Below are 25,073 nucleotides of genomic sequence, written 5' to 3' on the forward strand. Positions count from 1 at the left end.
TCGATGGTAAAATTGATCGTTCGCAGGGCCATCAATGTTACTCACAGTTAAAATTGACACATTGAACAGGATCAAAAAATTTTTGAGTTTTTTTCAATTTTAACTTACAGAACATTGATGGTGTGAATTTTCAATGTTTTGTCTGGGTATTGTAGGTTGTTACGTTTCTAAAACAGAAAATTAATTGATAATTGTAGCATGCAGCAAGATGTCTGACTTAAGGCAGTGTTCTCGGGATTTCTTATGCGAAAATATAAATATATATAGAGAAGTGTTTATATGGAAAAGAATATACAAATAAAGACTTTAAACTAAAATGTTATGAAAAACTTCGCGTTATAATGAGAAAAATAAATAGTTTGAGGTCCAATTTCCGCGCAGAATTAAAAAAGTTACAAGAAGTTCCAAAAGGTCAGGAGCCGGAGAGAATCAAATATACTCACCAATTTTATGGTATTTCAATGACCAAACTCCGGTCCAGAATTATTTAGCTCAGCAATAAAACGAGTTTTTAATTATAGTACAGGTAAAATAGTAGGTATATAAAATCAAGAAATAAAAAAAAAATTGTTACACTCATGAAACTTGGCAAAAAGTTTGGTTTTGGGATAAGAACCAAGTACAAAAAAAGTCTATAAAAAAAAGTTGGGTGGAAGGGTGTTTTTTCGCGGACAAGAGGGAGGGGGTGAAGGTCAAAAATATACTGAAAAAAATTCTTTGTCGAATATCATCATATGACACATGTTTTCAAGGTATTTTTTGATGCTGAATCTAATAACATAAAAATAATTGCTCTAAGAGAAGTTATAGCCGATTGAAAACAAGGGTGCTTGTTTTTTTGACTTCAATAGGTAAAATATAACCAAAACCCATGGGAAAACATGCTACACTGATGAAATTCGGGATGAAGGTTTTAGATAAAGCAGGGGAAAAGGATTCATAAAGTTCTTTAAATTATTTTTGGTGAAAGGGTGTTTTTTTGATGGGTTAAGTTGTGTGTGAGGAAGGTATCATAACAGCTGACTGAAATTTTATTAATTTTATTAAAATATGCAAATATTTTAGGTTAAAGGGTGTTTTTTTTGGGAAATACGAAAAAATCCGCGATAAGTCCGATAAAATCAATGATATAAATGGTACCCTTACGAAATTCATTAAATATGTTCTCTTTCCAATGGAAAGTACGAATAATGTAATTAGTCTATACATTTTTTTTATGTGAAAGGGTGTTTTTTTAGAAGTAAAGAAAATATGGGCATATTTGAAAAAGTGTGTAATACTAGAGTAATATTAGTGGTACGGTATTGAAATTTAGCAATTATGTTACTTTTAAGATAAGAAACAAGAATCTTAAGTGTCTATAAAAATATCATGGTTAACAGGGTGTTTTTTTGAGTGAAAACAAAAATGATGGGTCACCCTAATGAAATTTGGTAAATAAAGAGTTTTCATAAAAAAAATGTTGGTGAAAGGGTGTTTTTTCGAAGAGACAGTAAAATCTGCAATTGGTCCCAAAAAGCCAATGATTCGCGTAAAACGTGTAAGAACTTATTTATAAATGTTTAATTTGTCATCAAAACCATAAATAAAATGCCTATTTTACCTGTACTATTAGTTTATAATATTTATATGTATTTATCCTTATTGATTTTCTTTTGTTATGAATTAAACAGTTTTTGTTCTCATAAAATACTCTAAAAATTGATCTCTAACATTTGTTGCTTCCAAATCAATCTGTCTGATGTGCACTGCTTAGTCCATCTGTATTTTGATTTTGAATTGGTGCTGTGGTTATATCAATATAATTAGGGTTGCGTCGCCTCAGGTAATTGTGAAGTGCGCAGATTGCCAAAACTACATAATCGGTAGTTTGCAAGTACGAGCAAAAACATTTTATAACAATTAATAGCTTCATTTTCGAGAGAATTCAGTAAAGAAAAATAAAACCTTTTCAAGGCAACCACTCCAAGTCAATCTGGTATCAAAGATAGCCCTTTTTTTTGTAGCTCATACTTCCAAATTCTAAATCTCAACTCAGTTTATGGTAGTTTTTGTTACTCATCCATCTACTAGATTTTTTACCTTACTGTTGCGTGAATGAGCTAAATCATGGAATTCAAAATTTAATAAAAAGATGACAAATTCAATAATCATCTGTTTTAATTTTGTCGTTCATTTTGAGAGTATAATGTATGTCAATGAGTTTTTTGCAATGTTTTTGATTTGGCCTATTCCGAGTCTTGGATTGGACAAACGACCACTGTGAAAAAACCCTTTCCATTAAAACTTTAAAGCAGATGATGCTGTAATACTTAAAAGACGAATGGCATAATTCGATATCCCTGGATGCTGCCTGGATGCCAAACTCCAATATGACTTGGGCTGCAACACATCACTTCCACCACCTTTGTCACCGCAACTGTCATCAACTCCACCTTCTCTGAGCTTTTTGTTCAGTGATGTATAAATGCCTTGACCCTTGATAAACTTGTCGTAATCATTTAATTCTCCATATGAGAATATCTCAATAAAATAAAGCATAACCGCATTTTGCTGAGATGTTGAAAGATTTTTGCCAAGATATCTTGGATCAAGGGGACGGGAGCGTCATTTCTTTTCTAGCTTTCAAAAAGTGGTCAAATTTGTCTGGCAATAGAAGCTGTAGCCACATGCTGTCTACATGCATGGTTGCATCATCTTGGCACTTGGTGATTAATTTACACAGGATCATAGATAAAAATGTCTTCTTCTACTGACTGGTTGAAATTGTCATCAAACAATAGCTGCTTTATATCTGTGGAAATATTTTTATCACCATCGGTAGCTGCTAAAGTTTTCATATGATACAAGTTGAGCAAAAAAATTTTCAAAACAGTCTCTATAAGTGCACCAGCGTACATCTATTGGCAAACGTACTCTTTTTCACCCCGTAGTCTAATTTTTTTTTCAAGGCCAGAGTGGTTTTTAAAAAGTTGAATTTTAACAACTCTTCGTTTAAATGTTTGTGAGCAATATCTTTTGCCAACAAATTAGCTGTGTGACTGTTACAGATAACGTGAATTACATATAGATCTGAATCTTTGTCCTTAAGCAGGCGGCCCATTTTCAACATGTTTCTGGAATTGTCCGATATAACGCCGTATATAGTGCTGTAGTACTTCTCCTTGAACGTTTTGATAAATTTCTCGCAATCCCTTGCTAGTTCTTCTCCGGTTTCGTTTATGTTTGTGAAATCGAAGGATTCCACAAATATTTTTTAACTAGTTGTTGTTCTCATGACAGTCAGAACATTGTGAGTGTTGTTGTTGCTGTTCTTACAGCCGTTCACCACCAACACACCATCCGTTTCAGTCTGGAGCTGCATGAAATTTTCCTTCACTCCCAAATAACTGTTTTCAAGAAGCCTTTCAGCCAATTTTTTTCTTTTTTTTGTCGCAACAGTCTTAAAAATGCTTACAACCAATCTGGAAGCTTTTTGAGTGTCGATGATGTGGACGGTGATGGCGAGATTGAAATGATTCTTGACGATGACGATAACGAGGACTAACGGTGTTAAATCGTAAATTTTTCGAAGACGCATGGCATAACACTTTTTACATTCCCACCTCACTGCAGCAACAAAATGCAAACTCTGGAGTCTGGATATAAGTCTAGATACAACGCAGCAAAGAATAACAACTGGATTTAGTCCAAATCGGCGAAGACTGTGTCGTGTGTGACAATCTACAATATTCCATCATATATAGATTTTTATGAAAGAAGAAATGCCTCTTGCATTTAATCAAAATAAAATAAGCAATGGTTTTGAAAGGCATTCATGTGTTTTTATGTGTTCTGCAGTGAAAAATAGGCCAATAATGGATTCACAACTTCCCAAAGTCATCCAATTCCAGTCGAGGTTCCAGGTTCCACAATCGAGTATCGAGGTCACAGTATCAGAAGTCCCAGATCCAGATTCAGTTGCCTCTTTTTCAAAAGAAAATGTTGTTCCTAATCTGTACAAATCTGAGAAATACATCCTACGTTATTTTGAATACATAGTCTGGTGCTATTTTCTCTTTTTTATAAAAAAAACATTACATTCTATTTTTCGAAAACATATAAGATATGTAGCTCTGCTCAATGCTCATTCTGTAGTTAAAAACTCTTTCATCAAAAAAATATTTCTTCTCCTTTCATTTTCTGCATTGGTTCTATGGTTTAACATCAATAATCACTTACGAACCACCTCACTAGGGGTTGGAAATCTGAAATTAAGAGACAGTTTATTTTTTTTTACTTAGGTATTATGAAATTACTAACGGAAGTATTTCTTTGCAGCTGTTTATCTTATTCACAGTTTTGGATCACTCTACCATTGATTTATCTTCCTGGCCCGCCAACATCACACATCATAAGCGAATAACTGGCGTCGCACATTGTCGTCAACACGGTAGAGTTATGTTTTTTATGGTTATGAATGTACTGGCGCTTAAACCATACTGTGCTTTCCATCCAAAGCTCCAGGACTGTTTTCCAATGAATTTCATTCAAATGCGTCCACAATAGTAACATAGCCGAATGATTCCCTCCCCAATTTTGGAAAAACTTTTAAGAGGTATTGACTTTTAAGTTGAAACTAAACATTGTTTTGAGTCTTTGGAACACCAAGATATGTACATATATTGAATGGAGGGTCAAGATGAAAAAGCATCCATCTCATCTCAGTAATTTTCTTCATTCCGTATGTTTCCTTTGAGTTCAAGCAGTCTTACACTTTCCTCTCTTTTCTCTAGAATTCCATAAAGAAAAAAAAATGCAATAAGGTTTACGTCGAAAGAACACTTATGAACAATTCGTTTTTGTTGAATTATTTTCAACAAATAATGAGCTCTTCTATACTTATGTGTGATCAAGATTCTGGAGCGTTTTCCCTTGAAAGATGTGCTTGGAACTGAAATTATCACTTCGAAAAGCAGCGAATATATTCACGATTTGATTTATCAACGAGAGAATGCTAAAACTCTTTTCAATCACTCTACTTGCAATACATTGCTAACGGTAATGCAGCAATTTTTTCCTAGAAAAAAGTTTTATATTAAAAGTGAAATATTAATAAACAGATATTGCAAAAATACCTACACAATTGAAAGCTAAAAATTAAAAAAAAAATGAATGAATGTGTAAGATAAAGGTTACCTCCCCTTTGTAAACAATTGACAAATTCATATTAATGTGTTTAATTTCATTACCATTAAAACAATGATTTTAGGAAGAACTTGAATTTGTTTGAAAAAATAAATTCGATGTATTTATTTTTTGTTGACAGCTGCGAAACTTCACTTCATTGGTCGCGTTCAGATTCTCAACCCCAACGGGTATTTCCTCCAAATATCATTTCACCGAGTATGTGAGAACAGTAAAGTCGTCTCTTTTTTAAACGCCAACAGCACAAGATTTTCTTTTTTTTCTGTAAAAAGTATTTACATATCTACTTATTGCACATGTGGTAAAATTTTATGCTACAAATTATCGAACTAGCTAGATTTTAGCTGAAATTTTGTAGGGTAGATGTACCAATACCCGAACAGTTAACGGAAATTCAAAAGTAAAAAAGCTGCAAAAAATTATTTATTGAAGAAAAAAAGTTAAAATATTTTTTTTACGAAAGGTGTAAGAATACTTTATTATAAAAAAATAAAATTTTGTCAATGAATACAAAAGTTTTCTTATAAAAAAATAAAAACCGAAGGCATGTCGTTTTCACCAGAAGCCGAACACAAGGTGCCTGATTCCGAACACTAATGTGCCTAATTCCGAACACCATAAATTTTAACAATTTTCTTCTATTATTTAGATAAAAACTCTTTTACAATTAATTTAAATAACAAAAATATGGAACTTTCAAGGTAAACAAAAATGTTCCATACATATATATTTATAAACCATATAGGAAACGGGCCTATATCATTTGGTTCTGTCTCTTCAATGGGCTCAGTTTTGTCGGTGCTTCCGATACAAATTTAAGAACGGTTTTTTAAAACGAACTTTTTTTTAAGTTATGGCTATGAATACGTAGCGTTAGATGTGCATTCTAATAACTGGTTGGTAGACATATAAGAGAAAGTTACTATGGATGCATTTTGTATGGTCGACCGCGAAGGGATTAATTCCATATCTGCGCAATGCATTTGTACAAAACCAAAAAGGTCTTTATTTTCTAAAACGTGCACAACAGTCCGCAGAAGTTTGCTTTTGTCACCTAGGAATTTTCCAACGTTCGTTGCCTTTTAAACTGGTCCATTCCCACATTGAAGCTCGACAGTGACTTTTGAGCTCCAACATCTGCCGGCTACATGTGTAGCACGATGTGGGTTGTATTCGGAGAAGAAATGAAGTGCATTTTTTTTATGAAATATAAATAATTATTTATTTTGTTTAAATATTTATAAATTTGTATAAATATTTATTAAAAAAATATTAAATAAATAAAATTTAAAGCAGTTGCCTAGTTCCAAACAGTACTGTTCGGAGAAAGGAAAATCATAAAAATTGGCTTCCTATTTCCGAACAGTTTAAAATAAGAATAAGTATATACAATTTTTAAAAAAAAAATATTAAAATCAATTACTTATTGTCTAAACTAATGCATAAAATTATAAAATTTAGCCTAAACTTTTTTTTTATTCAAAAAAACACTATTTCATGTGACCACTCAAACTAATTTTTTTACAAAAAAAATACGATAATTTTACGCATCTGATCCTTCCGACAAACTGAAAGCTATTTGAACAAGAAAATATAGATTTCTGAGCGAGATATCGCAAGGAGTGATCGAATATAGTATATAGATTCTAGTTTAACCGGGTTTTTACTTCTAACGGGACAAAACAGTTTGATTTTACATATTTAAGTGAAAAGTGTTCGGCTACTGGAGCTGTTCGGAAATGGGTACATCTACCCTATTTCCGTTTCTCGCACTTCTCTTTCTCGCGCTTAAGTGTGACAGTTGACAGATACAAAATGGGCAGCTGCAAACAAAAATGTGGATTTCTAGCTGCAACTGTACACAACTTGGCTGAATTTCTTAGATAAATAGTTTGACTAAATTTTGAAGAGAATTTTGTAATGTCGTTTTCCAAAGTTATAGAAGTGGATCACTCCTTCTTCGTGCAATTTTGGAATTTTGTTCACTGCTCAAGCCCCCCCAAGCCTTCAAGATCATGTATTTATTTAGCTGATTTCATCATAATGTACATGATTAACTGAAACTTATTCGTAAATCTTAGAGATTTGGAGGCAGCACAGATGCTCGAGCCCCCTCCAAATTCTGAAACGGCTGTTTGGGTTTGTCTGAGTAAAGGCTTGGCCACACCGGAGGATATGCGGTAGACGTACGGGTAGCGGTAACGATATTTGTATGAAAAAAATTCCACATCTGAACGTTGATATGTCAGTTTGGAATTTTTTTCATACAAGTACCGTTACCTCTACCCGTACCGCTACCGCATACCCTCCGGTGTGGCCAGTGCCGGATTAGCCTCAAGGCAAACTAGGCAGCTGCCTAGGGGCCCCACTTCAGCTAGGGGCCCCTCACCCTGACAACGAACAAACAAAATTTCTTGGAAAAGTATCTTCAATAAAAAACAGCATTACATTGTATTTGAAAAAATAAGAAAAAAGAACAACAAAATGAGTAGATCTAGTACCTACTATAAATAACACAATCTTCTACTCGCGGAGATAGGAATGTGTAGTTGTTGAACTAGTTTTCTACTCACGAGTAAACTACCACCTTCAATATAACAGGGCTATTGTATATATGTATGCATGTGTTTATAATGAATTATGACTCCCATCCCATCCTGAAGGGCCCAACCCAGCGATGCCAGATTGAGGGATTTTTTCCCGTTTTTTTCGGGATTTTTGATTAGGGAAAACGGAAAAATCAACCCAGAAAATGGGAATACAGTCAGCTCAAAATATATCACGTTTTAATAAAAAAGTTCTTTTTACAAAATCAAAATTCATCATATTTATATAACAAATTAAAAAAAAATACTTCTTCCCATGTGCTCCAACCTTAATATTTAAACTGTAAATCTCTTCTTTAAAAAAAAAATATTAATAGGTGTGTTTTTTTGTTTATCTATATAGATTTTGTGCAAAAAAACGACATCGGGATTTTTGAAATCCATGCAAACATTTGGCACCACTGTAAATATACTTTGGCAGCTGTCTGTCAAAAATGTTGCTTATGTTTTTTTTTTTTTATTTTAACTCCGAAGTGGGAAGGCCATTACATCCATGTTGGATGCAAACAAAAATTTTCATGTGGCCATGGCATCCATGTTGGATTCAAAAAAATTGTTTTTTCACAAAAAACCAAAAATTATCTGTATATTCTTAGCTACATTTTAAGACCATGACCATTAATATTAGTTGCGTCGTTCTTGTGTTATAAGCGTTTGAAGGTAGCCATATAGAATTTTTTTTCGATTTTTTAAAAATCAAATGTGAAAACTTTTTTATTTTTATTTCTAATTTTTCGAAAAAACTTTGGTAATTTTATATACATATCTGTTCAACAATCTTATCAGGATCCATTTAAGACTTTTATCTGAAAAGTGCATTGCGTATATCTCGAGATATTAACATTTCAATGCAACCATGTCAAACTAATTTTTGATTTTTTTTTTCTATGAGAGTTTTTTTCAAACCTCGTTTTCTCCGCTTTTTTTTTTTGATAATATTTTCAGATATTTCTGTATGAACACAACAATTAAACTACCTTGGCACTACTGTTTTTATCGAGAGAAAGTAAAATCTGGATAATTATCTGGATTTTTCAAAAATCTATACAGATAAAGTTTTTGTTGTTTTTAACACGTAAATTGTTTTGATTTCAAAAATCTCGATGTCGTTTTTTTGCACAAAATCTATATAGATAAACAAAAAAACACACCTAATATTACTTGTGTATTCGAATATAATTCCAACGACATCGAACCACAGTTTAGTAACGAGATGGTGCCATTCAAGATCTTCATGTTGCAATCAGATACGTCAGAAAATGTGAGATTGTGCACGCAGAGAAGTTACTCAAATTGATATTAGATTTAATCAAATCACGGAATTGGTTTGTATATCATTTTTTATATAACTTTATTGTTAATAAATCTTACCTTTGTCATTTTTTGTTTATTTGAACAACAATGTAGCTATTCAATAAAAACGATACCAATCTCTTTTCCAAGATGGCGGCTGCTCCCGACCTCCTATCATCCAAACAAATTAACTTTTATGATAAGGACAACCTGTGTTTCGCATGAAAAAAATATTGTAACGTGAAAAAATCAGATTTCATGCCCATATTTTGACTAATTTGCCTGGGCTATAATAACACAGCCACACAAAAAAATATAAAAGTTCTGGTCTGGGGAGATATCCTCAAAAAAATGTCAAAACCAAAAAACAAAATTTCTTATCTGGAGTTGCGACTAGATTTTTCATATAGTTTTTGGGTTGCTTAAACCGAATCCAAAGTCTATTTTGCCGTATCACGTCAGGTTTTTGAAATATCCTCAAAAAATGTCTAAACTCAAAAAAAAGTTCTTATCTGACATTTTTTGAGGATATCTCAAAAACCTGACTTGATATGGCAAAATAGACTTCGGATTCGGTTTTAGCAAAAACTATATGAAAAACCTAGTCGCAACTCCAGATAAGAAATTTTGTTTTGTTGGTTTTGACATTTTTTTGAGGATATCTCAGAAACCTGACGTGATAGGGCAAAATTGACTTCGAATCTGGATTCAGCGATCCAAAAACTATATGATTAATATATTCGCACATCCAGATCAGAGAAAAAAAATTTTTGTTTTCGTGACATTTTTTGAGGTTATCTCGAAAACCTGACGTGATGGGGCAAAACAGACTTCGGATTCGGTTTCAGCGACCCCAAAACTATATGAAAAACCTGGTCGCAACACCAGACCAGAACTTTTATATTTTTTTGTGTGGCTGTGTAACTGAATCAAAATTAAAACTTTTTGGTATGATTTCTCTCTCCAGTTTTATAATGAAACCGTAATGCCGACTTATCATGAGTCGATTTTCGCCGTGCGGCGAAGCTTTTCGGCGTCAGTCGAGTCGTGTGAAGGTAAGCCGCACGCGACTAAAGTGATAATCCCCATACTAGAGTCCTAGTCGACTTTAGCCGTGAGACATATCATGTGGCTAAAACCGACTCGTGAAAAGTCGGCATATTAATATTTTCTAATAACTTATCGTTAATCGATGTTATCTGTGAAGCATCAAGTTGCTTTAATGTTGAAATATCGCTGCAATATTTATTATAGTTATTACAAAACTTTTAGTTTACGTTTATAAAATGACATGATAGGACACAGATTATAGCCGATTAGTCTTTAGTAAGTTACCTACACAAATTTCTAACTTAACTTAAAAAGAGCTTATGATATTGAAAAACCATCGGAAAAGGGCCCAAGAATTACTGTGCCTAGGGGCCCATGACATGGTTAATCCGGCACTGGGTGTGGCCAAGCCTTAAGAGCCTTAGCTGACGACGAGGGTTGGGATAATTTTTTTTCCGGATTGTAGTCCAATTCCGATTTCTTTAAATAATTTTTTTTAAGTATTTTGACGTCCAATTACCTTTAAATTTTTACAAAATTTCTTATGCAATCTCAAAACGCCGTTATTTGATCGTATATTTATTATTTTTTTTTAATAATACTTTTCTCAAAGATATTGGAAATAGAAATTTTTGATATCTCAAAATCAAAGTGGCCAACAGGTTTCTTTAAGAAAATTGCAGTTTGCGCTTCCGATTTGGATTAAGGAGCAACATATTACGAAAAAACATATATATTTCGGATTAAACATCAAAAAGAATTTCATTTAAAATTAGTTTTTGAGACTTTCACGTTATGCATTTCACTTTTTGCGTATTCACTTGCCGAAAGTGAAATAGGTATCTGCATTTTTTCACTCATTTAGATTTTCAAATCGAATTCAATTCACTATGGGCCAATTGTACAAACGTGGTTCAGCCTCGGATCAGGAATTTAACTCGCCGATTTCGGCGGATCAGCAGTGGATCAACTTTGGTTCAAGGATGGATTTAGCTATTTTAACCTATATGGACCTAGAACCAGTGCTAAAAATCAATTTTACCACCGAATTCAGAAGATAAAAGTTGCTGATGGCTGATCCACGGATCAAATATTTGTACAACTGGCCCTATGTTTCTGTTCGTGAATTTGGGGGCTTCTTTCAATGAATCTGCAATTGCAGTAATTTCACTTTAGAAACAAAATAAAAATGGAAGATCCTTCAGTTTTGACAGTTAGAAGCAATTTCGAAGTTTTCGAAGTTTTTTTGAATATTCATCTTTGTTTGAAAAATATAATTATGAATATTCATCATTAATCGAAAAAATTTAGTATTAAAAACCTCTTCTTAATATTTTAAAATATATTGATTTATAAAAAAATTGACACGTATAAAAAAAATGACAAAGCAATAAATGAAATCAGCAGTACCTACATTAAATAAGAAGATGATTTTACAGAATTCTGCAAAAAATTAAAAAAGGATTTGGAAACTGTTAAAAAACGTGCGGTTTTAAACATTGTTCAAATCTTTTTTTTTTATTTTTTGCAAAATTTTCTAAAACAGAATTATGAAAAACAGAATTTTGAAAAACAGAAATTTTTAAAGCATAATTTTGAAAGTAGAATTTTGACAAAAGAATTTTGATCCCGGCAGAATTTTGACCCCAAACCGTTTTTTGGTGTCCGGATTTTTTGACCAATTGTCCCGATAAAAATTTATCGGGCATTCCTACAAAGGAGGTGCAATAAACAGACAATAATAACCAACCGTTTGAAAAAATATGTTTACGAAATAATTTTTTATATTTATTATTTATTTACTTTATTTTTTTTTTTAAATCAATACTTAATTTCTTAACAAAACAAAGTATTAACTAAACATATAATTTACATTTTCATTAGCTTTTTGTTTCTAAAAATAGTCTTCGATTATTCACCGCGGGACCACTGTTCCCCTGTAAACATATAAAAAAAATTAACTTAGAAAAATATTTAGGTACAAATTTTATTTTTTACAATTTAGTTTCTTACCGAAAAATTAAAAAAAAAAAAAAACATTTTAAAAATTCACGATGTTCTTTGTTTAAATTTTTGTTGTTTTAAAAACTAAAAAAAAAAAACATTTTAAAAGTTCACGATGTTCTTTGTTTAAATTTTTGTTGTTTTAAAAAAACCAACTATTTTTAGCCAATTATTCCAATTATACACCATTCACTTTGGTTAACTCTTTCAGAGTGCAGTTGCAAATGGTTATCTTGTACAGTTAGGGCCAGTTGTACAAACGTGGTTCAGCCTCGGATCCGATTTCTGTGGATTAGCTGCGGGTCAACGTCGGTTCAAGCATGGATGTGGCTATTTTTACATATGTGGACCTTGCACCAGTGCTAAACCGGAACCTTAGCACCCATTTCAGAAGATGAAAGTTACTGAACCACGGATTAAATATTTGTACAACTGGCCATTAGTATGTCAAACATATGCATATATTCATCTCTTTCCCACATTATATAAAAATTAAATTAAAATTATAAAATATAGGGTCAATGTGGGTAAATGTAAGCAGGGGTAAATGAGAACATGGCTCATAAAAGGGTTCAGTTAAATCTCTTTGACGCATACATAAGTACAAATCGTGGACGCATGTATCTTTTAACTTATACCTTATACGTCAAACTCATTGCTGTCAAGAGAGAATTCATTCGACGAGCGTATTTTCCTCGAAAGATAATTTTTTAAAGTGCCAAACAAGTCTTTAGTCTTTCAGAAAAATTAAATATTTTTGCAGATTAATTAAGTCAGTATAATTTGCAAATACTTTGTAGTTTTGAAATTTGATGTAGATTCTATCTATGTGAAATAATCAAATTTTAAAATACAGGACATTTATGTCGATTTGCATGTGTTTACATTTACCCCAGAATATTTTTCATAATGGGAAAATGTAAACAACGTATTCTGGGGGTTAATGAAAAAACATATATTTTTGCTAAAATTATTGGTTTTAATAAAAATAAAGAATTTTTAGTCAATTACTACTGCTAAAATGCCGCGGAGTCACATTTAAAGTAGCCAACACCATCATTTTCAGTGGATGATGTTGCAAAATTGGTCTTTGACGTAAAAAAAAATATGACGTTCAGAGCTGTTCAGGATGCATATTGGGTGCCTATATAAAGAATCAAAGCAAGAAAACAAAAACTTTTATTGGAATTTGAAAAAGTTTTTTGTCAAATACCTTCTTGAACGTTTTTCAAGTCGTTATCCATATGATAAAGAGTAAATTCTTAATTTTAAACCACCGTTTACATTTACCCCGAATTTGTAAAAAAACATAAACATGGTGGGGTATTTGTAAACATGCCATATTTGACAGTAATTTAAACAATGTGTGAAATATTTGTTTATATTTATAAAGAAGAATTGCCATCACTTCATATTTGCATTTGAAGAAACCATTCAAGTTGTTCCTTGAAAACATATTAAAATCTAAAGTCAAAAGAAAAAAAGACATGAAATTGTTTACATTTACCCACATTGACCCTACTCTTTCAATACAGTAACCTATAACCGATACATACTAAATTACTAATCCCACAAAACTTTTTGTTTCTTTCCAGAACACAACCATATAAAAACCATATGAGTATCTGTCTGGAAGCATACAAATTCTATTTTTTTTAGTACGAACTCCCTAATTAAATAGTTCAAATTTGAAAACTCAACGTATAAGCTTGGTTAATGAATTTATAGAAGCTTAACAGAAATTAAAAAGTTTTGTATTGAGAAAATTTCTTTTTTGTTTTTGTAGTTGTTTTTTTTCCTAAGCTATCTGTTAAATCACAAAGCTTTAGTAGAGCTTCGGTAAAGCTTTGTTAAAGATTCTTATAGACCTTGTTATATGTAAGTACATTCTTATAAAGGGTCAAACTTGTTAACATGCTCCTTTTTCCATGCCAAACAACCTTACTAAAGTTAAAAAGAAGCAGAAATGTAGCTTCTGTAATATCTACTGTTAGCCCTGTTCCTTTGGGAGGTGGCAAAGTATTTCTACTAGCTTACTAGCGATTTTCAATGGAACGCACTTTCAACGACTTCAATACAAATCGTATGTACTCGGGAAGAAGAGCATGAGTTGATGATAGTACTAGATTAACCAAAACATCTACTAGTAGTAAACTAACATCTCCAATAAAACAGGGCTACTGTTATTACATACCCTTTCGGTGTGGTCAAGCGTTAAATATTTTTCTCGTAAAACTGACGCATGTGATCTTACCCTAATAATAAAAACAACCACAATTAATCCCTGAACGCAACAAAAATCACACTCCCAACAACTCATCGAACTCCTAATCTAAGAAAACCAATCATATTGAACAAAAAATGTTCGCTTCTCAACTATCACGAATGTAACAACCACTATACAAATTGTATTACCCCTTTAATTCCATAAGTTAAAGTAGTACAACTATATCAATTTCAAAAAGGAGTATGGCCGTCGGAATATACCTAGTTTTTCTTCTTCTCTGATTTGAAATTGAATTCCTCCTCGTATCGTAACATCAATTTTTCTCTCGTGTGCAGATTTTGTGACTACCGCCGTTTGTCTATATTTTTTGTTAAATAAATAAAATTTGCTAAATTATTTCAATCTCAATATCGATTGTCTAATTATAGCAAAATAACAATAAATACTTTTTATTTTTTTTACATCATCATCAATATAAAAAAAAATAGAAGTAGGAAAAAAAATCAATCTCTCCCTTTTCTCTCACACACACGTTCATTATACACTCCACACAAAACAACAACAGCCGAACGAAACGAAACGAAAAAAGTAGGAAAGAAATCAAATGAAAAAAAAATGAAATAAAACCATTCTCGTAGTGTTCGTTCATTGGTAGTGTTTGAGAGTTGATGGAAGAAATGAAAAAAAATGCAAAACCAGTGAAAAAAAGTGGAAAAATTTATCAAATTGGTGTGTTTTTTTTTTGATAAATTGTTAATTTTACTTCCTTTTTTCAATTCCTCCTTGTTCTGTCTTTTCGACAACCGCCAAACGGTCGAGCATTGTAAAAATTCATGCGAAAAATTAGAAAATTTGTCTTGACAGAGAAAAAAAAAAATTTTCTTCCGTTTTCCCACATATAAAGACGACGTCGTCGTCGGTTGGTTGAGTTGAATCGAATCGGATCGAGTCGGGTGCGGGTAGGGAGGAAGGGAGACAGCAGTAGTTTTTTGGTTCGAATAGGGTGCTCGTTGTCGACTTCGGGTGTGTGCATAAATGAAGGAAGAGATCAATGAACAATTATTATTTGTAGTTGATCTCCCGTTTTGCGGAGCATTTTTCATCGCGGGTCTCTCTCTGTCTTCTTCTTCCTCTAGTTGTCGTTACTCGTTGTCGTTGTCATATTGCCGAGAGAGAAAAGTGACGTTTATTTTGCAAAAGAAAAAAAAAAAAACATTTTTTTTTTTTCTGCACAAAATAAAGAAAAAGATGTGAAAAAAAACTTTCGCAAATATAATTGGGAAAACGGAAAAAAATCAATGTGTAATTAAAAGAAAACCTAAAAATCGGCAAATCGACTCGGTGGAGTATTGTATCGATGTGTGTGTGTGGTGGATGTCTTTTTTTCTCGTCGTCTTCGTCTTCTCTGAGTCTTTTTTCTGCGTTGCTTTTCTTATAAATTTGCACCAAAAGAGTGCATTGATTTTATAATCCAATTCCAACGAAATGAAACGAAAAAAAAAAAAAAACGGTCGAAATAAGGAGAATTATTAATACCGGAGACCGACCGGACATTACCAATCTGGAGGAGATGCACCAGCGCCATCGTCACTCTTTCCTCCTCTTTTTTGGGGTCGGTCTCTTGCTTCGGTATGGATGCTGTCGACAGAGTCAAATTGACAATTAGGGAATTAATACCAGAGAAACCAAGACAAGAGGATGTTTTGTGCAAATTCCCAATAATTTCCTTTTTTTATTTTATTTTATCTGTCAGTTGTCATTGATTGTGTTTTTGTAATGTCGTCTCATGTTTTGGGCGTTGGTGGATATTTGGAAAAAGAAAAAGGATTGGAATACTTTAGCTGCTGGTTTATAGCGATATGGCGAGTAAAAAAAAAACTTTATTTTTATTTAAAGTTTTTCATTATTGAATTTTTACAATAATCTTTTCGAATAGAATTAAAAGAAAGAAAAAAAAAATGAATAATTTGCCAAAATTGTGCCATTTTAAGAGAAAAATTATTTAGTTTTCAAAGAGAGAGAAAGTTTGAGTGTGTTTGTGTGACGGTAGCTCTCCTTCACCATCTCACGCGGTTTTGTCAATTTACTTCTACGGTTTGATTTTGGTATTTTACTCTTGTGTGCATTTCTGTTTATTGTTTCTCCCCTTAGTCAGGGTAGTCGTTTTGAAATTCAAATAATAATATTTATGAAATAATCTTATTTTGGGTACAAAATAACGAAATCCCAGTCCTGTCATAAATGATAAAAATCATTATGCAAAATAAGTTAATTGTACTGTGACTGAACTTTTAGAGTCAAGGAAAGCCTTTGAACTTTGTGAGGATAAGGAAACTCGGGCAGTCACAGTCCCATTACATATATTTTCCAGTACTTCGGTTAATAGTTAATTGGATTTCAAAATCATGTGTAGCCTACAGTTCCAGCTCACAACCTTTAGGGCCAGTTGTACAAATATTTAATCCGTGGTTCAGCAACTTTTATTTTCTGAATTCGGCGGTAAAATTGATTTTTAGCACTGGTTCTAGGTCCATATACATAGGTTGAAATAGCTAAATCCATCCTTGAACTAAAGTTGATCCACTGCTATACGCCGAAATTGGCTTAGATGTGAGGTACCTTATTTTATCACAAGTTTTAACGGTTTCTATAAGAACTGTTTTTCTTCTTTGAAAATCTGTATAAATCTTTCCGATATCTGTTAGTCTGAGATATCTTAAGTTTAAGTACGTGTGTTTTTGCTTATTTTATCAATAACGTTATTTTCAAACTGCAGTAACTTCAAATTAAAATATCTCGGATTATAAAAAAAGATATCGCAAAGATAAAAACAGATTTTTAAAGAAGAAAGGCAATTATTATACAAACCTTCACAAAAAGTGTTCCAAAAAATTCCCACACATTGCAACACAACTTCAGAAACAGGTGTTTTTGCATTTTCCAACGGTAATATTTAAAAAACGGGAGCTGATAGAATATTTCTGAATTCGGATTCGAGTTCAGCACACCAAAAACCTTTGGAAAAGTATTATTTGGTTAATTCATCATACAAAAAGCTTAATTTTGTTGTGCAGTGTAATAAATAAAAGTAATTCCTTGTTGTTAACAAAAAACTGTGTACCACAAAAACACGACTTTTATTCAGGTTGCCAGTATGACTAACATCACACTGTGTTCTTCTGAAAGATGGTGGCGATACAGTTCAGTGTTATTCTATCAACCATGTTGTTAAAGAAGTCGCATGACAGCGCATCCCCTTGTCTTTTGACATGATTGGAATATGAGGGGTTATTATCAATTGTTATAAAACCTGAAAAACTTAACCTTGATACTATGTTTCTACCTACGCTTAATCCGAGATTTAGCTAAGTAGATTTAGCATAAATCTCGAGTTTTGTTTTAAATCTCGGATTGAAAGTAGATGAAAATCTTAAATTTAGGGTAGCTGAACCCAAATCTGAGATTCAACGAAGTAGATTTAAAATAAATCTCGAGATTTGTTCTAAATCTACTTAGCTAAATCTCGGATTTAGCGTAGGTGGAAATATAGTATAAGTCACTTCTGTTTGGTTTTAGTTTTTTTTTTTACAAAAGCAGTCTTTTTATATTGGGTATTGGTCACAAGTTTTATATTACTGTGTAAAATATCTTTGTCGTAAACTTTTGGACCTTTTTTCACAATTTTTTCCTTAAAATTGGAGGATAGGCACTTGTGTGAGATGTAACCCCTTCACGTACTGCACTTGTAAATGTGACCCTTGAAAGATTAACTTTTGAACAATCTTCAAGACAGTACCCTATCCCTATAAAAAACATTCTTAAGACTCAATGAGTGGAATTCATAAGTGAGCATTTGCTCTTGTATTTGTCAAATTCAGTTACATGTTACGTGAATCAAACCAAAATGTTTCTTTAATTTTAGTTTAAATGAATAGTAACTCGGGATGTGCTTAAGCATGAGCATGTCTTATTTTTAACGGATATTTCGAGCTGCTTTAAAACAGAATATTGGTTAAACTAAAGACTAAAGTTATTATTATTTAAATTTCTATGTAGTCTTCAGACCACAAGCTTTTATTTTTTTAAATGAACAGAAATCTAAGCAGTTCATTGCCTAAATGTGTTTCAACTGTAATACCAAAGTTTTCATTTCCGATTTATCGGAATTTTAAACTCGTTGATTTAAGGCTCCTTTAAAATTCAAGAATTTTACATCAAAAATCCACCGGAGATGTAAACAGAGCAATCAATTTGCATACATTTTTCATTTTTATGTATTACAAATTTAATTTCGCGCCCGTCAATGAGCATGAAAACCAGAATATATCAATGAAATGAAATAATTAATGAAAAAAAAAATTTCAAACCAAACAAAATTGTTTGCGTTTTTTGTACCATTTTTGAAAGTGGCTATTTTTGGCTCCGAGATTTTTCAAAATCGGCTCCTTGCCTCTTAATTATTCTGGCAAAACTGATACCAAACAGAACAATGTTTTATGACACAATAATAGCAACACTAATATCTTTTATATTTGTCGCCTGGTCAAACTAAGTTTCAACAACCTTTTTAAGGAATCTCCATGATAAGACTAGCCCTTAAGATAATGCACTTCAACTACGCGTATGTCCTTACTTTCCAAAAGCTGAAGGCTGAATGCTTGTTTATCTTCTAATGCAAATTTTAATTAGTAGATATTCTTTGTTAAGAGCTTGATAATCAGAAGTAGAACCTTATAAATTCTAAGACACTCGAAGTGAATTTTCTTTAAGCCTTTTTTATACTTCAGTGTAAAGAAAACAAAAATTTAGAGCATTATATTTGTATATCGTGTCCTTTGTAAAACATATTCAACTGTAAATTATATTTTTGTTTGCGTTTCAATAATAATATTTTGTCGCAGTCCAAAGACATAATATGTCAAAAATAGAATACCAAAATTTTAAGTCAATTCGAGCATAATTGATGAAGTTATGTACATTAGACTGATTCAAAAAATTTTTTTTTTCTTTTGTTCAAAGCATTGTTGAAAATATTGTTGGAAATGACGACAAAAAAATACTGTAAAAGTTTCAGCCCTTAATGTTAACATTTAGTACCGCCGCATCGCAATTTTCTATTTCCCATACGATTTGTATGGGAAAGATTGTGTATTTGTGTTTAGAATTTTGTATCTTTTTAATTAATTAAGGGCTGAAACTTTTACAGTATTTTTTTTTCGTCATTTCCAACAATATTTTCAGCAATGCTTTGAACAAAAAAAAAAAAAAATTTTTTTTTGAATCAGTCTAATGTACATATCAGTATTTGTATGCTTCATTTATGAACTTTTTCTTTGCTCTTACCTTTTATGCCAGTTTTTTTTTTTTAATCGCCGGTACTCAACACTTCATTACTAGTACACGATTTTTATTTTACAGCAGCAAGTAAGCCAACTTTTTCAAAGTTAAAATAAAGTGAAAAATTGAAATTAAAAAAGAACCTCCCAGCACTACCTGGGAGAACTATTATTTAACGAATGAATTTTTTATTTCACATGATGCACAGTGTTGCCAGAATATTTTTGAGGCAAGGAGCTGCTTTTGAAAAGTATTGGAGCAAAAAATAGCCGCTTTCAAAAAAGGTACAACAATGCGCAAAAAATTTTTGTGGCATGAGATTTAAATTTTTTTTAAATTTTCAAATAACTTTTGCTTATCAGACTTCAAGTATAATTATTTTTTGTTGATGTACCTATTCTAGTTTTAATGCTCATTTAAGGACAAAAAATTAATTTTTAAATGAAAATTAAATGTAAAATGTATGCAAATTGGTTGTCTATTCAAATTTTTGGTGGATTTTTGCTGTAAAGTGCCTTGATTTAAAAGGAGCCGTAAATCGACAAAATCCAATAAATCAAAATTTTAAGGAGCAAGTTAAAAGTTCAACAAGAAATTATAAGGGGCACGGTATTTCTACGTAAGAATAATTGCTGCCATTGCCGTATTTTTTAATATTTGTTTGTGAAAATTTTGCATTATTTTCGAATGATATACAAACTTTAATTCAAAAAAGCATGCATTCTTTGGTACAAAATAACCTTACCCACTCCCCGTTCCAACACAATTTTGTTAACCTATCTAGTAACCTAATTTATATTGAGCTATATTCAAATATGCGTAGTGTTGTAGTGAAACTATATAATTTTGTTTCTTTCTGGAATTAGGCGGTTATTGCTTATGGCAGGAGAATTAGATTTCAAATTTAATACATATTTAATTAAATATTAAGCTGTTTTAATAACATTCTAGCGTTTTCAATCAAGATGTAAAATAGGATGTTTTACGCCTTACGATCTTGTTGTTAGCTGACGAAATATAAAAACGTTTTAAATCATTTATGATTTAGTACTAAATTACTACTAATGAAAAAGTATTAGAAATGGTACGTTCAATAATAGTACTTTCGACAGGAATGTCAGCTCCCCTTCATCATCGTGTCGGCCTCTTTTATTTTTATTTCCGTGGTTGTTTCCTTTATCTATGTTTTTCATTCTGTGTGGTGTTCTTTTTTTTATCTTTTATTTCTTGCTTTTGCAAGACCCAAAGTCCAATACATAATAATCTAATAAGAATAAAAAAAGGGGACATTTTTATTCCCCCACACAAACAAATGCGCCTCTTATTTTCCAATAATTACCATATTTCTATTTTCATACAAACGATAAAAAATACCAAAAAATACTAAATAATGATCAATGCAACGTCTAGCAAGACTTGCAAAAAAATCCAACTTGATTTTATGGAGATTCCATTAGAAAAAAAATGTTTAATTTCATTCCCCTTTTAAAACCAACAAAAAAAAAGTTGTATTTTTTCTTTTGTTGCTGTTGCGCTGAACTTTCTCTTAACACATTTTTAAGAATTATACTCGAAAAGAAAATGTCAAAATAAAAATACTTGTTTCGTTAACCCGTACCCGGCATGGATTATAATGGAATGACAAATGGAAAATAGATGGAATGAGTGACTAAAAATAATGGACAATAAACAAAAGAGAGTTGTTTCTTGTTTTGTTTGGTTGGTGCAAATTTTGCAATTCCTGTCAAAAATTTAAGAGAATTTTTTTTTCTCATCTTGGCTCTTTCTCATATTCCCAAAAAGGTGCTGTTTGGTTGCATTTTGTAGGAAGAAGAAAAAAAGGAAATATTTTTTATAATGGTAGTTGTTAGTGTATACAAATGTATATAATGTAATAATTGCATTTTTCTGCAATAGTGTTGGCATTGAAATGGAAAATGAGTTTTTTATTTTTGAAAAATAAAAGGGTTGTTACATTTGTTCAGGAATTTTTGACACCCGGATTTGGAGTAACCTCCATTGGGTAGAAAAAATCCAAAATGCATTTTTAAACAGAAGAGTAGAAGAAAATAAAAATTCAAGGTCATTCGGTTAATAGGAAAATAATAGCATTGGCTCGAACATGTAAACTTTTTTTTTTCCATCTGGCAATAGTCCATTACCCTTTGAAAATAAATGGTCTTTTAAGTTGTTGTAATTTTATTTTAGCTTAGCCTTAAAGGTAGTTGGAAAATGAAACCACGTAGGATCTATTATTCCGATCAAGGGCAACTTAATTTGCATTTTGGGAAGAATTAGTTAGGATTAGAAACGATTAAATGGTTCATATCGAATCATATAGCGTTTTCATCCTGTATCACACAGAATTAATTTTTTTTTTATTTCAACCATGTAGATATGTAGTTGCCTTGTTGTAGTGCCTAATGGCCTAAGAAAACATGCCTACACCATATTTAAACGAAATCGTTTCATGAATTAACTTGGTTTTTGAAGCCTTTTTTCATTAAATCTTCACTATTCTTGACCAGGCTCCCAACTCTGTATTTCATTCCGAATGTCATTCCTATATTAAAGTGCTTTTCGTTCCGCTTTTAAATTGGTACTTTGAAAGACTTTCGGAGTGGGAAAATACTATATTGGCTAATACTTTTTCCTATTAGGGATTAGTTATTTCGAGGCTGGAGAGTTTCGATTTGTTTTTCATGAGATCTTATAAATAAAAGAATCTAAACCAAAAAGCAAACAACACAACCAATTCATTGTTTTAAAGAAATTTTTTTCTTATAAAAATAAAGCCAAACCCACTTACTTCATATTAAGATAGGAATGATTTAAACATGTCTTTAAAGATGGAAAACATTTCTTATAGAAACAGTTACTAAATATGCTCAAACAATTTTCCGAAGTAGTAAAAAAACACATTTTTTTACGTTTTCTAACGGTAATTAATATTTCAAAAACGGGAGCTCATAAATTTTTTCTGACTCCAAATTCGAGTAATTCCGCATACCGAAAACCTTCAGAAAAGTATATTATTGTTTCGACAACAAAATTTTGTTAATGAGTGTTATCAACAAAAATTTTCTTTAAAAAACTTTAATTTTTTGCATTCTTTCTTCGTTTCGGTATCACATTTGTTGTAGAAACAAAATTTCCTTTAGAATGCTTTTGACATTCGGAAACGAGTTGTCAAATACGAAAATTCCACTCTTGGAATCGTCATCTCGAAAGTAAAAAATTTTATTCTGATTCTTAAGAAATGGGGAGTGTAAAATGCTCATTTTCGTAAATTTTCATTTTTGGAACGAAATACAGATTAGGGCCTTAGCTTAGTAATTTTTTAGACTGTGAAAATATTTTGGAGAGCATAACTGTCATCTTGACACATACATATCTGGAAGGTTCCTCTTTATTTTGACATTGTAAATCTTTTTGGTATGAATGAATAGATATGGGAAGTTGCACTGCCACCTTTAAGGTCGATTGTGCCCCCAATTTAGGTTACTTCCTACAGCATTGCCTACCAATTTTAATAGCACTTAGATATTTTATAGTTCAGAGTATTTCAAGAGAACTTACACCTTTAATTACAACCTAGTGTTGCCAGGCCAAGTTTTGAAGTCTTTTCTCAGTTCGCAGAGTGGCTTGTGAGAAATTCTGTTATTCTCAGATTGTCGTTGCTCAGATACGATACAAGTTTTATATCTTTTTTGGTATTAGTTCCCAATAAATAGTTTTACTTGTCTGATCTTAGAAAATGATTTGGGACCAAACGTGTCCAGGAACTAAGTAGAGGTTTATGTTATTTATTTGTCTTGCCAAGTTTATTAAGCTTTCTTACACATATCAATTTTGGTTTTAGGCCCAAAATATGCCTTCTCATCTATCTACTGCACTTGATTGTGCTTGCTTTGAGAGTGTAATTCGTAGATTCACTTACCCACTCTGCCTTGCTACTTAACATTGTTTGGGAATTGTATTTATTGATCATGTAATCTCTTAGCCTAGTTCCCTCTTAGGCAAATCTCCTAAATGCTTCTTCTTTCTTTTACTTCATGTAATGGTATCAAATGCAGGCTAGTCTTTGAACCTTGGTCAATAGCTTTTTTATCCTAATCAGTTCGGTTGTTTTGTGCCACGTAACAGCACACATAATAACAATTATAATAGGTCTTACCATTATGATATTCATCCGCACCTAAGACATTTAGTTTGCACACCCATGATTCGTTAGCCAATTTTCGGCATATCATCACTTCTTTTGTGGCTCTCCCAAAAGCTGTTTCTAAGTGATTATTCCGGAGGCGTTTATTCAAGATAATTTGACAAATCAAACATTTTTTTTCGAAAAGCCTAGTACGCACAGCCCGTTTAAATTTAGCTGACACTTTTGTCTCCTCTTTTCTTGACTTATTTTTCGTCTTCTATATTGTGACAAATAAAAAATATATACATACATAGTTGGAAACGAATTTTTAATTTTCTAGCAGAATCTGCGCATTACTCGGCTGAAATTCTTAAATAAATTTTAGGTCGGCTAAATTTTTGACATAATTTTCTGCTAAAATTAAGCACAAAATTTATGCTTAAAGTAGCTCTAATGATAAAGCTTTTTCTGAAAAAAAAAAAAAACTAGGGATAATTATAAAAATGTTATTAATTTTTTTTAAGGAATCTGACTAGTTATTTAAAAAAATAGGTATAAAATTTGCAAAATGCACTATGTCATTTGATTTCTTGTATCATAAGAAAATCAAAACAAAAAATTGAAAATCGTTTTTGAAATAAAAATATGGCAGGTGCCGTTAATAATTTTTTTTTTATTTCAAAAATTCGATCTTACACAAAAAAAAAAAAAAACAAAATAACTTTTATCTTTTGCTTATATGACAGGTACCGTTAGTTAATCCTTAACAGACAGAATTATGGGCTCCAGTATTTTGGCATTCTCGAACATCGTAATGTCATGTCTGATTGTTTTCTTGAGTTCCATTTTGTATACGAATTCTAAACTTTTCCTAGTTTTCGCAAGCAGGATGTTGTAATAAAGACATGGTAAATTTGGAAATTTTAACCAAGAATTTCATCTATGACAATAATTTGAAATATTTCACATAATTTTCTTTATTTTTCACTTATGGGAAACAATTACAAAACAAACATGAAAAGTCTTAGTTCCAAACTTTTTCTCCCGAATTTTTTCTCAAAGTTTATCCAAAAAGTAACCAAACAGACCTAATGTGTAACAGACTTATTAGCTGTATTCTTATTTTTTATGCATCAAATAACATGACAAAAAACTCTACGAATAGGTACCTCTTTTTTTTCTTCAAAAACTATTTAGTTTTAACTATACGTCTGCTTTGAGG

General features: G+C 31.7%; 1 protein-coding gene and 1 long non-coding RNA gene across 13 annotated transcripts in view; one reads left to right on the forward strand and one right to left on the reverse strand.

The window, feature by feature from the left end:
• Window positions 1-3,472: 3,472 nt before the first annotated feature.
• LOC129906941 (uncharacterized) lies at window positions 3,473-5,355 on the reverse strand. 4 transcript variants are annotated; one of them, XR_008770901.1, is made up of 5 exons: window positions 5,122-5,355; window positions 4,882-5,059; window positions 4,303-4,771; window positions 4,081-4,247; window positions 3,473-4,005 (listed from the first exon to the last, which is right to left on the reverse strand). It is a non-coding gene; the product is annotated as an uncharacterized LOC129906941 (long non-coding RNA). The 4 variants fall into 4 exon arrangements; XR_008770898.1 differs by having other exon boundaries at window positions 3,473-4,247; window positions 5,122-5,353; XR_008770899.1 differs by having other exon boundaries at window positions 3,473-4,247; window positions 5,118-5,353.
• A 9,256-nt stretch (window positions 5,356-14,611) lies between these two features.
• Window positions 14,612-25,073, forward strand: part of LOC129905136 (protein bunched, class 2/F/G isoform) — a 232,052-nt gene continuing 221,590 nt past the window's right edge. For 3 of the 9 annotated variants that reach the window (XM_055980536.1, XM_055980534.1, XM_055980535.1), the window contains exon 1: window positions 14,612-15,096. The gene's annotated coding sequence lies outside the window, so the exon portion shown is untranslated. Of the gene's footprint in view, window positions 15,097-15,135; window positions 15,670-25,073 lie in introns of those variants that run through there. The other 6 variants (XM_055980529.1, XM_055980532.1, XM_055980533.1 and 3 more) reach the window with 5 other exon arrangements.

This window comes from Episyrphus balteatus, chromosome 1 (genome assembly GCF_945859705.1).
Source record: "Episyrphus balteatus chromosome 1, idEpiBalt1.1, whole genome shotgun sequence".
Taxonomy (NCBI): Eukaryota; Metazoa; Arthropoda; class Insecta; order Diptera; family Syrphidae; genus Episyrphus; species Episyrphus balteatus.